General features: G+C 38.5%; 1 protein-coding gene across 1 annotated transcript in view; it reads right to left on the bottom strand.

Moving 5' to 3' along the window:
* ostf1 (osteoclast stimulating factor 1) overlaps positions 1–18,289 on the bottom strand; it is a 50,525-nt gene that overhangs the window by 30,922 nt on the left and 1,314 nt on the right. The window lies entirely within an intron of this gene.

Here is an 18,289-nt window from a genome sequence, read left to right as displayed (position 1 = left end):
ATTGTATTTCCACAAAATAACAGTATTATGTACTGTTATATTATTACTGCTCATAGTATTTCTGCCAAATCATAATATAACTGCAAAATAAAGATTTTTGAGCCAAATCATAGTGTTTGTGCTAAATCCTAGTAATTCTGCTCAGTGATATAACTTCTTCTATGCTGTAGTGCTTTTTGCTAGATTATAGAATTTCTTCTAAATCAAAGTATTTCATGTAAATCATAGAGCAGTTTTTACAGTCATCTTACTGTTAAGCCATAAATTACGTTTGTTTGAGGGGTGGAAATCTGTCCTCCTGTCACTTTTCAAACTCTGAAAATGAAGCCGTTTCTTCTCTCATCATATCTCCGCGACGGAGGTAAAAGGAGCAATGAAAATCGCAGTGAAAGTTCAGCAAAGTCTGCTGATTCACCCAGTACAAGAATTGTGCTTCTATCCCACCTAGTTTTGGAGTTACGTGACGTTTTGTAACTCCAAAAATCGGCGTTTTACGCCTCTCACTGCGATCTAAATCTGACAGTTCATCTCGCCGTTTTCCAAACCGCTGCTCTGTTTCCCAGTGGCACAGTTGGTAATGACGCCGGTCGGCAGCCCAAGGATCACGGGTTCAATTCCACCTTGGTCAACATTTTTTTTTTCCCTAGAAATTAATACACTATCACAGACAAGTAATTCATATTCATCATTTATTACAATTCTGCAAACTTTTAGGATTTTAGCAGCTTTTCTAATATGGACCTCAGATTCTTCTTAACACTCCATGGCACAAATACTGTTCCCTTTAGGCTCTGTGTATCTGTGTGTGTATCAATATTTTTCCCATTTTAAAGTATTACTCCTCCATAATTGCATTTCTGTTAAATCAAAGTACTTTTACTACATCTTAGTACTTCTGCTCAATCATAGTATTTCTGCTAAATCATAGTATTTTTGCCATATCATGGTATTTGTGCCAAAACATTGTATTTGTACAAAGTCATAATATTTCTTCTAAATCATATTATTTCAATCAAATCTCAGGAATTGTGCTAAAACACAATATTATTACCAAATCATAGTATCTGTACCCAAACATATCTGTTCAACTTATTTAACTCTTCTCAACAGTCCAACACCTCTTCTTCACCCCGTTTCAGCAGAATTGAGTTTTTTCACCCCTTTTCAGCACAAATCCCAGCTTTTTCAGGTGTTTTCAAGAGAAATCGCTTTTATTTCTGATTGCTGATGTGTTTGTTTTTCAGCCGCCCGCACCCTTTCCAGGTGGCGCAATCAGTAATGACACGGCTCTGCAGCTCAAAGGTCGTGGGTTCAATCCCACCTTGGTCAACATTTTTTTTTCACTACAAATTTATACACTTTCACAGACCTGTAATTTATATTGCTAATTTTTTTCACTACCAATGAGTAGTGCAAAAACATACTATGTCTGCAACATCACAGTATATCTGTTATGTTATAGTATTACTACTAAATCACAGTATTTCTGCCAATTCAAGGAGGCTGACTGTTACTAAGTGCATCAGTGTGCATAGGTCATCTCTTGTGTTGGAGTGCCCTCTTGTGGCGCCTTTTGGGTAGTGCCTTAGTAAACGTGAACACTGCAAAGAAGTGGTATCAGACTGGTTTGTAGTGGAGGAATTTGTTGCCAGTTTCTTTCATCTTTAATCCGTATTCATGTTGTAATGTAGTAGTACCACAATATGGCAGAAACACTATGTTTTGGCACAAATACGTAAAAACGGCTGCACCTGTTTTGGCGGGAAAAAGTACACAGCCTCTCTGATTGGTGGATTCAAATTCAGCAGCTCCCAGGCTGCTTGACTGACCTAGAAAGTTTCTTCTCTCTCCCTCTGTGTGTGTGTGTGTGTGTGTGTGTGTGTGTGACAGAGAGAGAGAGAGAGAGAGAGAGAGAGAAAGCCTTTTTATGGGATGATCTCATTGTAAGATTCAAATTCAATATATTTAGACTGGTTGACTGAATTTGATCCTGTGTGTCTCTCTGTACATGTGTGTTTCCATAGGTGTCCATATTTGTGATTGTGTGACTGTTATACTTTTTTTTGCTGAGTTTTTTTTTTCATTTAACAAGTACATTTGAAGGATCCTTAGCATGATCAGCATTTTTTCAGCTGTCCATTTTGCTTTTCCAATTTTTCTGTTTAAGTTATTACTATTGTGCTGAATCATACTATTTCTGCTATTTTACAAGATTTGTGCTAAATATAGTATTTCTGCCAAATATAGTATTTCTGATTAATTATAGTTTTTCTACCAAATCATAGTATAGTATTTCTGCTTTTTATAGGATTTGTGCTTAATATAGTATTTTTGCTTTTTATAGGATTTGTGCTTAATACAGTATTTCTGCTAAATGTAGTATTTATGCTTAATCATACTATTACTATATATTTCTGCCAGGTCCCCAGGCAGCCAATCCTCTGAGGACTGAGACATTCAAATTTACATATCAGGGCCTGCACAGCTTCCCAGCCAGCCAATCATATCTGAGGTCTGCCCTTTCTTCTCTCGTCATATCTCTGCGTCGGATGTACAAAGAGCAATGAAAATCGCAGTCAAAGTACACCAAAGTCCGCTGATTCACTCAGTACAAGAATTATGCTTCTAGTCCACCTAGCTTTTGAGTTACACGACGTTTTGTAACTCCAAAAAATGGCATTCTTCGCCTCTCACCGCGATCTAATTCTGACTGCTCATCACCCTGTTTCCCAAAAGTTCACTGTCTTTCCCAGTGGCGCAGCTGGTAATGACACGGGTCTGCAACCCAAAGGTTGTGGGTTCAAGTCCACCTTGGTTAACATCTTTTTTGCCCTACAAATTAATACACTATCACAGACCACTAATTCATATTCATCATTTATTACAATTCTGAAAACTTTTTACCAGCTTTTCTAATATGGACCTCAGTTTCTTCTTAACACTCCATGGCACAAATACTGTTCCCTTTAGGCTCTGTGTATGTGTGTGTGTATCAATATTTCTCCCACTTTAAAGTATTACTCCTCCATAATTGTATTTCTCTTAAATCAAAGTACTTTTACTACATCTTAGTACTTCTGCTCAATCATAGTATTTCTGCTAAATCATAGTATTTTGCCAAATTATGGTTTTTGTGCCAAATCATAACATTTGTGTTATGTTATAGTATTAGTACTAAGTGGAGGAATTTATGTCATGTTACAGTATATGTGCTGATTACAGTATTTCTGCTAAATCATAGTATTTCTGCTATATTATGTTTTTCTTTCTAAATATAGCATTTCTGCTATATAATTGTATTTCTGCTATGTTAAAATATTTGTGCTAAACCAGTGTATTTGTGCTGAAACATAGTATTTCTGCCAAATGTAGTATTTCTGTCAAATTACAGCATTTTTGCTATGTTGTACTGTTTCTCTAAATCATAGTATTTCTGTAATTTTTAAGAATGTTTGGCTAAATATATTCTTTCTGTTATCTTATACTATTTCTCCTAAATTCTTGTATTTTTGAGAAGTTATCGTGTTTCTGGTAAGTTACAATATTTCTGCTAAGTTCTGCTATGCTATTGTATTTCTGCCAAGTATTATGTTTCCTCTAAGATATTGCAGTTCTGCTAAGTTACTACATTTTAGCAAAGTTCCTTTGCTTCTGCAAAGTTTTTACAATTTCTGCAACTTTTCAGCTTTTTCAGCTAGTTTCAGCAGACAGCTTCAGCGTTCCAGCATCCACACTGCATTTTCGCAGGAAATGCAAATTTTTCTAGTTGTGTGGATGCTGATTAAGCATCCACACTATTGAGTTCCTGTTTCTCTTTATTGTGTGGATGCTTTATGCATCCACACTATTGAGTTCCTGTTTCTCTTTATTCTTTATACTTTATTATTCTAGTTGCTTCCGTACGTTTTTTGGCACTTAACTACTTCCACAATTTTCAGCCGATTTTCACCGTTCAAATTTTAAACTATTCTGCTATTTTTGCTCTTTCCGGCAATATCTTTTGGTATTTTATACTGTTATACTTTTTAAAATATTAAGCTTTTTTCCTTTAATTTGTCCCATTGAAATGAATGGGAAACTTCCGCAATTCTGCTAAAACTTGCTTGTTTTTGAAACTTAACTACTTTTTCCTACTTTCACGTAGAACAACCATTCAAACTTTAAAATGTTCTCAAATTATTGGGCTATTCAGGAATAAATCAGCTTTTTCAAATCTTTTACCGTTTTACTTTTATGCCTCTTAAAGTTTTGAGTTGCAAAATTGTGATTTTTCACAAAATACATGCGTTGTTATGGTTGCTATGCACTTGGCTTCCAGTGTGCCACTGAAGGTTTTGCAGTCTTCTCTTCATGTCCGAACAACTTCTTGCTACTTGATCAATTTTCACTCAACTTCCACAAATTATACATCAAAACGTAGGTATTTTTGCTGGCTTTCAGAAAATGTCACTGTCATTGTTGTGGGATTTATAGAATTTTGGCAAATCTCCTCAGACCAACACAAAGTCTGAAAACTCTCCATAGAAAGTCAATGGAGAGTTTGTTCAAAATCACCGCTTGATTTCTGTAATGACAGCCATATTCGAATCATCATATCTCCTTAATGAAGCGAAGTTAAAACATGAGGCTTGTCCCAGTATATCTTCAGACACTCCTGACACTCACAATTCAATAATTTTTTTCTCACCTATTACCGTTCTGAAATGAGTTAGACTTGTTTGAGGGTAGGAAATTCGTCCCTCGCTCAGATTTCTTCAGATTTCAAACTCTGGAAATGAGGCACTTTTTTCTCTCGTCATATCTTTTTGATGGATTTCCACAGAGACCTGAAAATTTCCATGACTGTTCACCAAAGCCTGCTGTCTCTTACGGTGAAAGAATGATATCGATACTCCAAATAGATTTAGAGTTAGAAAGCGTTGTTTGAGGGGAAGTCAAGGCAGTTTTTGCTGCGCCTCTACTCAGTTATGGTGCATTACAAGTCAAATATCTTCAATAATTCATATTTTAATGATAAATTGTCAACACTGTAAGATTCCCCCATCTCTTCTGAACAAAACGGTGTAAGAATGACCGTTCTAGTCCCTACGGTTAGGAAATTATGGCCACTTGTTTGAGAGGAATCCTCACTATGAGAAATAGACTGCAAAAATCCTGCCTCTCTCTGTTCTGAGTGTGTGTAAAAACGGCTGCACCTGTTTTGGCGGGAAAAAGTACACAGCCTCTCTGATTGGTGGATTCAAATTTAGCAGCTCCCAGGCTGCTTGAATGACCTAGCAAGTTGCTCCTCTCTCCCTGTGTGTGTGTGTGTGTGTGTGTGTGTGTGTGTGTGTGTGTGTGTGACAGAGAGAGAGAAAGAGAGGGCGAGACAGAGTTTTTATGGGAGCATCTTGTTGTATGATTTAAATTCAATATATTTAGACTGGTTGACTGAATTTGATCCTGTGTGTGTCTCTCTGTGCATGTGTGTTTCCATATGTTTCCATATTTGTGATTGTGTGACTGTTACACTTTTTTTGCTGAGTTTTTTTTTTCATTTAACAAGTACATTTGAAGGACCCTTAGCATGTTCAGCATTTTTTCAGCTGTCCATTTTCCTTTTCCAATTTTTCTATTTAAGTTATTACTATTGTGCTGAATCATGCTATTTCTGCTATTTTATAAGATTTGTGCTAAATATAGTATTTCTGCCCAATATAGTATTTCTGATTAATTATACTTTTTCTACCAAATCATGTTACAGTATTTTTGCTTTTTATACCATTTTTATAGGATATTTATATTGCTTAATATAGTATTTCTGCTTTTTATAGGATTTGTGCTTAATACAGTATTTCTGCTAAATGTAGTATTTATGCTTAATCACACTATTATTATATATTTCTGCCAGCTTCCCAGCCAGCCAATCATATCTGAGGTCTGCCGTTTCTTCTCTCGTCATATCTCAGCGACGGATGTACAAAGAGCAATGAAAATCGCAGTCAAAGTACACCAAAGTCCGCTGATTCACCCAGTACAAGAATTATGCTTCTAGTCCCCCTAGTTTTTGAGTTACACGACGTTTTGTAACTCCAAAAAACGGCGCTCTTTGCCTCACACCGCGATCTAATTCTGACTGCTCATAACCCTGTTTCCCAAAACCTCACTGTCTCTCCCAGTGGCGCAGCTGATAATGACACAGGTCTGCAACCCAAAGGTCGTGGGTTCAACTCCACCTTAGACAACATGTTTTTTTGCCCTACAAATTAATACACTATCACAGACCACTAATTCATATTCATCATTTATTACAATTATGAAAACTTTTTACCAGCTTTTCTAATATGGACCTCACATTCTTCTTAACACTCCATGGCACAAATACTCTTCCCTTTAGGCTCTGTGAATGTGTGTGTGTATCAATATTTCTCCCATTTTAAAGTATTACTCCTCCATAATTGTATTTCTCTTAAATCAAAGTACTTTTACTACATCTTAGTACTTCTGCTCAATCATAGTATTTCTGCTAAATCATAGTATTTTTGCCAAATCATGGTTTTTGTGCCAAATCATCGGAATCGTGTTTATTGGCCAAGTATATGTGCAGACAAATACAAGGAATTTGGTTCCGGTAGATGGTGGCTCTCGAGCACAGCAATGTAAATCTCACACACACACACACACACACACACACACACGTATCTATATATACATTGCACATGCATACACATACATACACAAAGCTGTGTAAACCAACTATAAATAACTAATCTAAACGTATATACATAAAATACAGAAATGAAATGAGGTGGAATGAATACTACAGAATGTACATAAGGTGCAGTTGCAGTCTGGCAGTGGGAGCAGTGTGACAGTTCAACTGTTTAGAAGGGAGATGGCGAGGGGAAAGAAACTGTTCCTGTGTCGGGTGGTCCTGGTCTGCAGGCTTCTGTACCGTATGCCAGAGGGCAGCAGATCAAAAAGTCTGTGTCCAGGGTGTGAGGGGTCTGTGATGATTTTCCCTGCCCGTTTCCTGGTTCTTGAGAGGTACAGATCCTGGATGGAGGGCAGGGGGGCGCTGATGATCCTTTCTGCTGCCCGTACAGTCCGCTGCAGTCTGCACCTGTCCTGTTTAGTGGCTGCACCATACCAGACTGTGATGGAGGAGCACAGGACAGACTCAATGACTGCAGTGTAGAACTGGATCAGCAGCTCCTGTGGAAGACTGTACTTCCCCAGTTGTCTCAGGAAGTACATCCTCTGCTGGGTCTTTTTGAGGATGGAGTTGATGTTGGTCTCCCACTTCAGGTCCTGGGAGATGGTGGTACCCAGCAACTTGAAGATCTCCACAGTCGACACAGGGCTGTCTGATATGATGAGGGGGGGCAGAGTTGAGGGATGTCTCCTGAAGTCCACTGTCATCTCTACAGTTTTAAGAGTGTTCAGCTCCAGATTGTGCTGACTGCACCAGAGTACCAGCTGCTCAACTCATCATAACATTTGTGTTATGTTATAGTATTACTACTAAGTGGAGGAATTTCTGTCATGTTACAGTATATGTGCTGATTACAGTATTTCTGCCAAATATAGTATTTCTGATTAATTATAGTTTTTCTACCAAATCATAGTACAGTATTTTTGCTTTTTATAGGATTTTTATATTGCTTAATATAGTATTTTTGCTTTTTATAGGATTTGTGCTTAATACAGTCCATCCATCCATTCGCTTCCGCTTATCCTTTTCAGGGTCGCGCTGGAGCCTATCTCAGCTATCATAGGGCGAGAGGCGGGGTACAGGTCGCCAGTCTGTCGCAGGGCCAACACACAAGGACAGACAACCATTCACACCTAGTGACAATTTGGATTATCCAATTAACCTATCCCCACAAGCTGCATGTCTTTGGACGGTGGGAGGAAGCCGGAGTACCCGGAGGGAACCCACGCAAACACGGGGAGAACATGCAAACTCCACACAGAAAGACCCCGGCCTGATGGTGGAATTGAACTCAGGACCTTCGTGCTGTGCGGCAACAGTGCTAACTACCGTGCCGCTTAATACAGTATTTCTGCTAAATGTAGTATTTATGCTTAATCATACTATTTCTATATATTTTTGCCAGGTCCTCTGTGAGGACTGAGACATTCAAATTTACATATCAGGGCCTGCACGGCTTCCCAGCCAGCCAATCATATCTGAGGTCTGCCGTTTCTTCTCTCGTCATATCTCAGCGACGGATGTACAAAGAGCAATGAAAATCGCAGTCAAAGTACACCAAAGTCCGCTGATTCACCCAGTACAAGAATTATGCTTCTAGTCAACCTACTTTTTGAGTTACACGACGTTTTGTAACTCCAAAAAACGTCGCTCTTTGCCTCTCACCGCGATCTAATTCTGACTGCTCATCACCCTGTTTCCCAAGAGCTCACTGTCTTTCCCAGTGGCACAGCTGGTAAGGAAATTATAGCCATTTGTTTGAGGGGAATCCTCACTATGAAAAATAGACTGCACAAATCCTGTCTCTGTGCTGCGTGTGTAAAAACAGGTGCACCTGTTTTGGCGGGAAAAAGTACATAGCCTTTCTGATTGGTGGATTCAAATTAAGCAGCTCCAGGCTTTTTGACCTACCTAGAAACATACAGGAAACACTGTATGTACAGCCCCTGTTTGTTCACTTGCTTCTGCTGCTGTGTGTGTGTGTGTGTGTGTGTGTGTGTGAGAGAGACAGAGAGAGAGAGAGAGAGAGGGCGAGAGAGAGTTTTTATGGGAGCATCTTATTGTATGATTTAAATTCAATATATTTAGACTGGTTGACTGAATTTGATCCTGTGTGTGTCTCTCTGTGCTTGTGGGACTTTTTTCAGCTGTCCATTCTGCTTTTCCAATTTTTCTATTTAAGTTATTACTATTGTGCTAAGTCATAGCATTTGTGCTGCTTTTCAGTATTTGTGCTAAATACAGCATTTCTGCTAAATCATACTATTTCTGCTATTTTATAGGATTTGTACTTAATATAATATTTCTGCTTAATTATAGTATTTGTGCTAAAACATAGTATTTCTACTAAATGCAGTATTTCTGGGTAATCATTGTATTTCTATATATTTCTGCCAGGTCCCCAGGGAGTCAGTCCTCTGTAAGGACTGTAATATTCAAATTTACCTATCAGGACCTGGACGGCTTCCCAGCCAGCCAATCATATCTGAGGCCTGGCACATTCAAATTTGCATATTGGGGCATTCATGGATTCCCAGCCAGCCAATCATATCTGAGTCCTGGCACATTCAAATTTGCATATTGGGACCTTCATGGCTTCCCAGCCAGCCAATCATATCTGGGTCCTGGCACATTTAAATTTGCATATTGTTGTCTTCATGGCTTCCCAGCCAGCCAATCATATCTGAGTCCTGGCACATTTAAATTTGCATATTGGGACCTTCGTGGCTTCTAAGCCCACCAATCATCTATGTCATATATCTCTAATATTTCATATTTGTATTTTAAATGGTCAACATTTCAAGATTCCCCCATGTCTTCTGAACAAAACGGTCTCAGAATGACTGTTTTAGCCCCTACGGTTAGGAATTTATGGCTGTTTGTTTGAGGGGAGTCCTCACTATGAGAAATAGACTGCAAAAATCCTGTCTCTCTCTGTGCTGCATGTGTAAAAGCCTGCACTTGGTGCACCAGTTTTGGCGGGAAAAGCACACAACCTCTCTGATTGGTGGATTCAAATTGAGAAGCTCACAGCTGTTTGACTGACCTAGAAACATGCTGTTAACAGCCCCTGTTCACTTGCTGCTGCTGCTGTGTGTGTGTGTGTGTGTGTGTGTGTGTGTGAGTGAGAGAGAGAGAGACAGAGAGAGAGAAAGAAAGACACACACAAAGACCTTTTTTAGGGCAGCATCTCATTGGTCGATAAAAATATAATATATTCAGACTGGTTGACTGGCATAGACCCTGTTTGTGTGTGTCTCTCACTGTACATTTGTGTATCCATATTTGATTTTCTGTGTATTTGGTGATTTGTGTATCCATATTTGATGTTGTGTATCTGTTGGCTTTTCTTATTTTTTTTTTTCTAAATGACTTTTTATTTTATTTTTTCACAGGTGAACAAAAATTAGTTTTGAGCGAACTTAACCATGTTCCTTTTTATTCAGCTTATCATTTTACCTTTCCAATATTTTCACTTAAGTTATTACTATTCTGCTCAATCATATTATCTGTTCTAAATCATTGTTATTAAGCTATGTTGTAGGATTTCAGCTAAATCATAGTATTTCTACTATATTATATTTTTCTTTCTAAATATAGCATTTCTGCTATAGAATAGTGTTTCTGCTATATTATAATATTTGTGCTAAACTGGAGTATTTTTGCTAAAACATAGTATTTATATAAAATTACAATATTCATAGTATATTACAGTGTCTCTGGTAAATCACAGCATTTCTGCTATGTTGTACTGTTTTTCTAAATCATAGTATTTCTGTAATGTTTAAGAATGTTTGGCTAAATATATTCTTTCTGTTATCTTATACTATTTCTCCTAAATTCTTGTATTTTTGAGAAGTTATCGTGTTTCTGGTAAGTTACAATATTTCTGCTAAGTTCTGCTATGCTATTGTATTTCTGCCAAGTATTATGTTTCCTCTAAGATATTGCAGTTCTGCTAAGTTACTACATTTTAGCAAAGTTCCTTTGCTTCTGCAAAGTTTTTACAATTTCTCCAACTTCTCAGCTTTTTCAGCTAGTTTCAGCAGAAAGCTTCAGCTTTAAAGCATCCACACTGCATTTTCGCAGGAAATGCAAATTTTTCTAGTTCTTTATTATTATTATTCCGGGTGTTTCCGTACGTTTTTCGCCGTGGATCTACTTCCACAATTTTCAGCCGATTTTCACCGTTCAAATTTTAAACTATTCTGCTAATTTTTCCCTTTCCGGCTATATCTTTTGGTATTTATTACTCTTATACTTTTTAAAATATTAAGCTTTTTCCTTTAATTTGTCCCATTGGAAATGAATGGGAAACTTCTGCAATTCTGCTAAAACTTACTTGTTTTTGAAACTGAACTATTTCCTCATACTTTCGCCTAGAATAACCATTCAAACTTTAAAATGTTCACAAATTATTGGGCTATTCATGTCTGATTCAGCTTTTTCATATCTGTTACCATTTTCATCTTATCCCTCTTCAAGTTTTGAGTTTCATCTTTGTGATTTTTCACAAAATACATGCGTTGTTATGGTTGCTATGCACTTGGTTTCCAGTGTGCCACTGTAGGTTTCGCAGTCTTCTCTTCATTTCCGAACAACTTCTTGCTACTTGCTCAATTTTCACTCAACTTCCACAATTTATACATCAAAACGTAGGTATTTTTGCTGGCTTTCAGAAAATGTCACCATCATTGTTGTGAGATTTATAGAATTTTGGCAAATCTCCTCAGACCAACACAAAGTCGGAAAACTCTCCATAGAAAGTCAATGGAGAGTTTGTTCAAAATCACTGCTTGACTTCTGTAATGAGAGGCATATTCGAATCGCCATATCTCCTCAACAAAGCGAAGTTAAGACATGAGGCTTGTACCAGTATATCTTCAGACACTCCTGACGCTCACAATTCAAGAATTTTTTTCTCACCTATTACCGTTCTGAAATGAGTTAGACTTGTTTGAGGGTAGGAAATTCGTCCTTCGCTCAGATTTCTTCAGATTTCAAACTCTGGAAATGAACCACTTTTTTCTCTCGTCATAACTTTTTGTTGGATTTCCACAGAGACCTGAAAATTTCCATGACTGTTCACCAAAGCCTGCTGTCTCTTACGGTGAAAGAATGATATCTATACTCCAAATAGATTTAGAGTTAGAAAGCGTTGTTTGTGGGCAAGTCAAGGCAGATTTCGCTTGCCTCTACTCAGTTATGGTGCATTAGAAGTCAAATATCTTCAATAATTCATATTTTAATGATAAAGTGTCAACACTTTAAGATTCCCCCATCTCTTCTGAACAAAACGGTGTAAGAATGACCGTTCTAGCCCCTACGGTTAGGAAATTATGGCCATTTGTTTGAGAGGAATCCTCACTATGAGAAATTCACTGCAGAAATCCTGTCTCTGTGCTCTGTGTGTGTAAAAACGGCTGCACCTGTTTTGGCGGGAAAAAGTGCACAGGCTCTCTGATTGGTGGATTCAAATTCAGCAGCTCCCAGGCTGCTTGACTGAGCTAGAAACTTACTTCTCTCTCCCTGTGTGTGTGTGTGTGTGTGTGTGTGTGTGTGTGTGTGTGTGTGTGACAGAGAGAGAGAGAGAGAGAGAGCGAGAGAGAGAGAGAGAAAGCCGTTTTATGGGATGATCTCATTGTAAGATTCAAATTCAATATATTTAGACTGCTTGACTGAATTGGATCTTGTGTGTGTGTGTGTGTGTGTGTGTGTGTGTGTGTGTGACAGAGAGAGAGAGAGAGAGAGAGAGAGAGAAAGCCTTTTTATGGGAGGATCTCATTGTAAGATTCAAATTCAATATATTTAGAGTGGTTGACTGAATTGGATCTTGTGTGTGTGTGTGTGTGTGTGTGTGTGTGTGTGTGTGTGTGTGACAGAGAGAGAGAGAGAGAGAGAGAGAGAGAGAAAGCCTTTTTATGGGAGGACCTCATTGTAAGATTCAAATTCAATATATTTAGACTGGTTGACTGAATTGGATCTTGTGTGTGTGTGTGGGTGTGTGTGTGTGTGTGTGTCTGTGACAGAGAGAGAGAGAGAGAGAGAAAGCCTTTTTATGGGATGATCTCATTGTAAGATTCAAATTCAATATATTTAGACTGGTTGACTGAATTGGATCTTGTGTGTGTGTGTGTGTGTGTGTGTGTGTGTGTGTGTGTGTGTGACAGAGAGAGAGAGGGAGAGAGAGAGAGAGAGAGTAAGCCTTTTTATGGGATGATCTCATTGTAAGATTCAAATTCAATATATTTAGACTGGTTGACTGAATTGGATCTTGTGTGTGTGTGTGTGTGTGTGTGTGTGTGTGTGTGTGTGTGACAGAGAGAGAGAGAGAGAGAGAGAGAATGCCTTTTTATGGGATGATCTCATTGTAAGATTCAAATTCAATATATTTAGACTGGTTGACTGAATTGGATCTTTTGTGTGTGTGTGTGTGTGTGATAGAGAGAGAGAGAGAGAGTAAGCCTTTTTATGGGATGATCTCATTGTAAGATTCAAATTCAATATATTTAGACTGGTTGACTGAATTGGATCTTGTGTGTGTGTGTGTGTGTGTGTGTGTGTGTGTGTGACAGAGAGAGAGAGGGAGAGAGAGAGAGAGAGAGGGGGAGAGAAAGCCTTTTTATGGGATGATCTCATTGTAAGATTCAAATTCAGTATATTTAGACTGGTTGACTGAATTGGATCTTGTGTGTGTGTGTGTGTGTGTGTGTGTGTGTGTGACAGAGAGAGAGAGGGAGAGAGAGAGAGAGAGAGTAAGCCTTTTTATGGGATGATCTCATTGTAAGATTCAAATTCAATATATTTAGACTGGTTGACTGAATTGGATCTTGTGTGTGTGTGTGTGTGTGTGTGTGTGTGTGTGTGTGTGTGTGACAGAGAGAGAGAGAGAGAGAGAGAATGCCTTTTTATGGGATGATCTCATTGTAAGATTCAAATTCAATATATTTAGACTGGTTGACTGAATTGGATCTTGTGTGTGTGTGTGTGTGTGTGACAGAGAGAGAGAGAGAGAGAGAGAGAGTAAGCCTTTTTATGGGATGATCTCATTGTAAGATTCAAATTCAATATATTTAGACTGGTTGACTGAATTGGATCTTGTGTGTGTGTGTGTGTGTGTGTGTGTGTGTGTGTGTGACAGAGAGAGAGAGGGAGAGAGAGAGAGAGAGAGGGGAGAGAAAGCCTTTTTATGGGATGATCTCATTGTAAGATTCAAATTCAATATATTTAGACTGGTTGACTGAATTGGATCTTGTGTGTGTGTGTGTGTGTGTGTGTGTGTGTGTGTGTGTTTTAAATTCAATATATTTAGACTGGTTGACTGAATTTGATCCTGTGTGTGTCTGTCTGTGCATGTGTGTTACCATATGTGTACATATTTGTGGTTGTGTGACTGTTATACTTTTTTTTGCTGTTTTTTTTTTTCATTTAACAATTACATTTGAGGGACCCCTTAGCATGTTCAGGACTTTTTAGCTGTCCATTTTTCTTTTCCAATTTTTCTATTTAGGTTATTACTATTGTGCTAAGTCATAGTTTTTCTGCTTCTTTCCAGTATTTGTGCTAAATACAGCATTTCTGCTAAATCGTACTATTTCTTCTATTTCATCAGATTTGTGCTAAATATAGTGTTTCTGCTACAAAATAGTATTTCTGCCAAATATAGTATTTTTGATTAATTATAGTTTTTCTACCAAATCATAGTACAGTTTTACTGCTTTTTATATGGCTTCTAAGACAACCAATCATATCCGAGGGCTTGCACATTCAAATTTGCATATTGTTGCCTTCATGGCTTCCCAGCCAGCCAATCATATCTTAGGCCTTGCACATTCAAATTTGCATATTGGGGCAATCATGGCTTCTAAGACAACCAATCATCTATGTCATATATCTATGATAGTTCATATTTTTATTTTAAATGGTCAACATTTCAAGATTCTCCCATGTCTTCTGAACACAACGGTCTAAGAATGACCGTTTTAGCCCCTACGGTTAGGAATTTATGGCTGTTTGTTTGAGGGGAGTCCTCACTATGAGAAATAGACTGCAAAAATCCTGTCTCTCTCTGTGCTGTAAAAGCCTGCACTTGGTGCACCAGTTTTGGCAGGAAAAAGCACACAGCCCCTCTGATTGGTGGATTCAAATTGAGAATCTCACAGCTGTTTGACTGACCTAGAAACATGCTGTTAACAGCCCCTGTTCACTTGCTGATGCTATGTGTGTGTGTGCGCGCGTGTGTGTGTGAGCCTGAGTGTGGGTGTGAGTGTGTGTGTGTGTGTGTGTGTGTGTGTGAGAGAGAGAGAGAGAGAGAGAGAGAGAGAGAAAGACACACACAAAGCCCTTTTTAGGGCAGCATCTCATTGTTGGATAAAAATATAATATATTCAGACTGGTTGACTGGCATAGACCCTGTGTGTGTGTCTCTCTCTGTACATTTGTGTATCCATATTTGATTTTGTGTGTATTTGTTGATTTGTGTATCCATATTTAATTTTGTGTGTATCTGTTGGCTGTTCTTATTTGTATTTCTAAATGTATTTTTATTTTATTTTTTCACAGGTGAACAAAAATTAGTTTTGAGCAAACTTAACCATGTTCCTTTTTATTCAGCTTGTCATTTTACCTTTCCAATATTTTCACTTAAGTTATTACTATTCTGCTCAATCATAGTATCTGTTGTAAATCATTGTTATTGAGCTATATTGTAGGATTTCTGCTAAATCATAGTATTTCTACTATATTATATATTTTTTTCTAAATATATCATTTCTGCTATAGAGTAGTATTTCTGTAATGTTTAAGAATGTTTGGCTAAATATATTCTTTCTGTTATCTTATACTATTTCTCCGAAATTCTTGTATTTTTGGGAAGTTATCGTGTTTCTGGTAAGTTACAATATTTCTGCTAAGTTCTGCTATGCTATTGTATTTCTGCCAAGTATTATGTTTCCTCTAAGATATTGCAGTTCTGCTAAGTTACTACATTTTAGCAACGTTCCTTTGCTTCTGCAAAGTTTTTACAATTTCTGCAACTTTTCAGCTTTTTCAGCTAGTTTCAGCAGACAGCTTCAGCGTTCCAGCATCCACACTGCATTTTCGCAGGAAATGCAAATTTTTCTAGTTATTATTATTCTCCAGTTTCCGCCTGAAATTTTGCAGCGAATCTCGCCTCGCAGTTTTGAGACAAGCTTCATATATGTTACCTCATTTTGTGCGGCCGGATCTGGAATGGTGTGCTATGACTTTTGGTGTTTATGAATTTTATAGTTTTTTAAATATTAATATTTTAGTGAAAATTTTCCCGCGCTCCTCTGCCAAACAGTTTTGACATTAGGGTTACATATGTTAGATCATTTTGTGCGGCTGGAGCTGGACTATTATGTTATGACTTTTGGTGTTTATAACTTTTATAGTTTTTTAAATATTAATATTTTAGTGCAAATTTAGGCCAATTCATCTTTTGGCGCCAAATAAACAGACTTCATTTGTGGTGTGTTGGCTCTCTCTAGTGGTATGCCGGGAGTGGTACAGCCTGTGTACCCTTATTTGGATTACCGTAATGATGACAATTTCAACGGTGCGCACAGCGTCGCTGCTTTCAGGAGCCCTTGGAATTTTTAAGGTTGCGCAAATCATTCAAAAGTTACGGTAATGCTTGGTGGAAAACTCAATATCCCACAATTCATAGCACGCCTCTACAGAGTGAACAATGGCGGCCACCACTTCGTTTTATATGTCTTTTATTCGTGTTTCTAGGTCACAAAATAAGCTTTTAAGATATTTTCAGGCGAGAATGTAGGTGTGTAAACTTCAAATATCTGCTTGTTTTATCAAGACATCCCATATTTAGCGACAGTGCTCTGACTACGTCGGTCCTGCCTGACAGCTAGCCGGCTACCTAGCTGGCTACCTAGCTAGCTGCCGCACTTGGCTGCAAATGGATAGCGAGGGGACTCTCTCTGTCGTTTCACCTCCCTGGTCTCTCGCAAATGCTCGCATAGAATCGGAGTTACAGCTGGATGTGGAAAAAATAACTGAGTTGTTTGGTGGTGGAGCTACAACAGAGGGCAGCTACCCACCGGTGTGTGACAGAAAGGACATGCCGCCAACGAGACATATGAGGCCGGGCAGGCGATTGCTAACGCGGTGGTCAATCATGGATCAGGGAAAGCGAAGGCAGGAGCGTGAGGTGAACTGAATTTCAGGTAAGAAGTTATGAACTGCACTCTATTTGGGTCAGATATAAACCGAGTTTAGGTGTAGTTTATTTAGCAGCAGTTCTCTTATGTGTTGCTGATAGCCGGCTAGCTAGCTAGCGCCGCTAGCATAGTTAGCTCGCGCCGCTAGCAACCCTTCGTGAAAAAGCACCCAGGCTTGGCTTATATTGAGGCGGGTGAAACTCGTGTCAGCACCCGGTCGCTCTCTATTTGGGTCAGATATAAACCGAGTTTAGGTGTAGTTTATTTAGCAGCAGTTCTCTTATGTGTTGCTGATAGCCGGCTAGCTAGCTAGCGCCGCTAGCATAGTTAGCTCGCGCCGCTAGCAACCCTTCGTGAAAAAGCACCCAGGCTTGGCTTATATTGAGGCGGGTGAAACTCGTGTCAGCACCCGGTCGCTCTCTATTTGGGTCAGATATAAACCGAGTTTAGGTGTAATTTATTTTCGTTGACCTTTTACAATCGTAATGCCACGGGAGTTTATATACAGCTGTGTGCGTACTAAGTTACTGACGTTGGACTTTATTTTATTCATTAGGGTTAGTTCATAGAGTTGCCGTGCCGTACAAACGGAATCGTCCCACATTCAGAGAAAACATGATTTATTCTGTCGTTACGAAGCCTCCCCTGTCATTCTCTCGCGTGTTGAAACGTCAATCATGAAACTGATCAATGATCGGCTGTTCGCTCTTATTTATCGCGCTAAACAACAGCAGCACGTTTAAGCTTGATCAGCTGTTGTTAGAATTCTTTTGATTTTAATTTCTAGTATCAGCTGATGTTTGCTGGAGCATGAAGATGAAATCAGGAGATGTCCTTACTGAATCATCAGAGCTGAACTGGTGATGGAGAAACAGGTTTACACTTTAGGTGACATGAATGAGTTGAAGGGAAGTTATGAGTTGTTTCTGAGAGACAAAGACCAAGCTCCTTTTTTGTGTAGCTGACAGCTGGTAACTGTGCAGGGGCGGATCTAGCAAAGCTTTTAGGGGGGGGGAAGCTAGGGCATTAACAGAGAAAGGTGGACACAAAGATATACTTTTCTTTCTTACTCTCATATAAAATATTTAGCTTTTATTAAATAGTTATCTGAATCTCACAACCAAAGTTTGTATAATAATACACAGGATTGGCTGTAGACCATTGTTCATAATTCAGAACACTGTGTAAAAATAACAAAAAACAAAAAGTGAATGCATGTGTGAAAAGTGGTCTATAATGTAATGCTTCAAAGTGTGTTCATGCAAACATTGTCGGGTCTGCCGTGGTACAATGGGACTTCTGCTCATGAACCTGTGTGCACAGCGTCTGCAAATCGGCGCTGTACAAAGTAACTTCATCTTTACACAAAACTGTAAGCTGTCATCTGTGAAGC

The sequence above is a fragment of the Oreochromis niloticus genome, linkage group LG12 (genome assembly GCF_001858045.2).
Source record: "Oreochromis niloticus isolate F11D_XX linkage group LG12, O_niloticus_UMD_NMBU, whole genome shotgun sequence".
Classification (NCBI taxonomy): Eukaryota; Metazoa; Chordata; class Actinopteri; order Cichliformes; family Cichlidae; genus Oreochromis; species Oreochromis niloticus.
The sequence above is the reverse complement of the archived record's forward strand: the minus strand, read 5'-3'. Positions and strand labels throughout refer to the sequence as shown.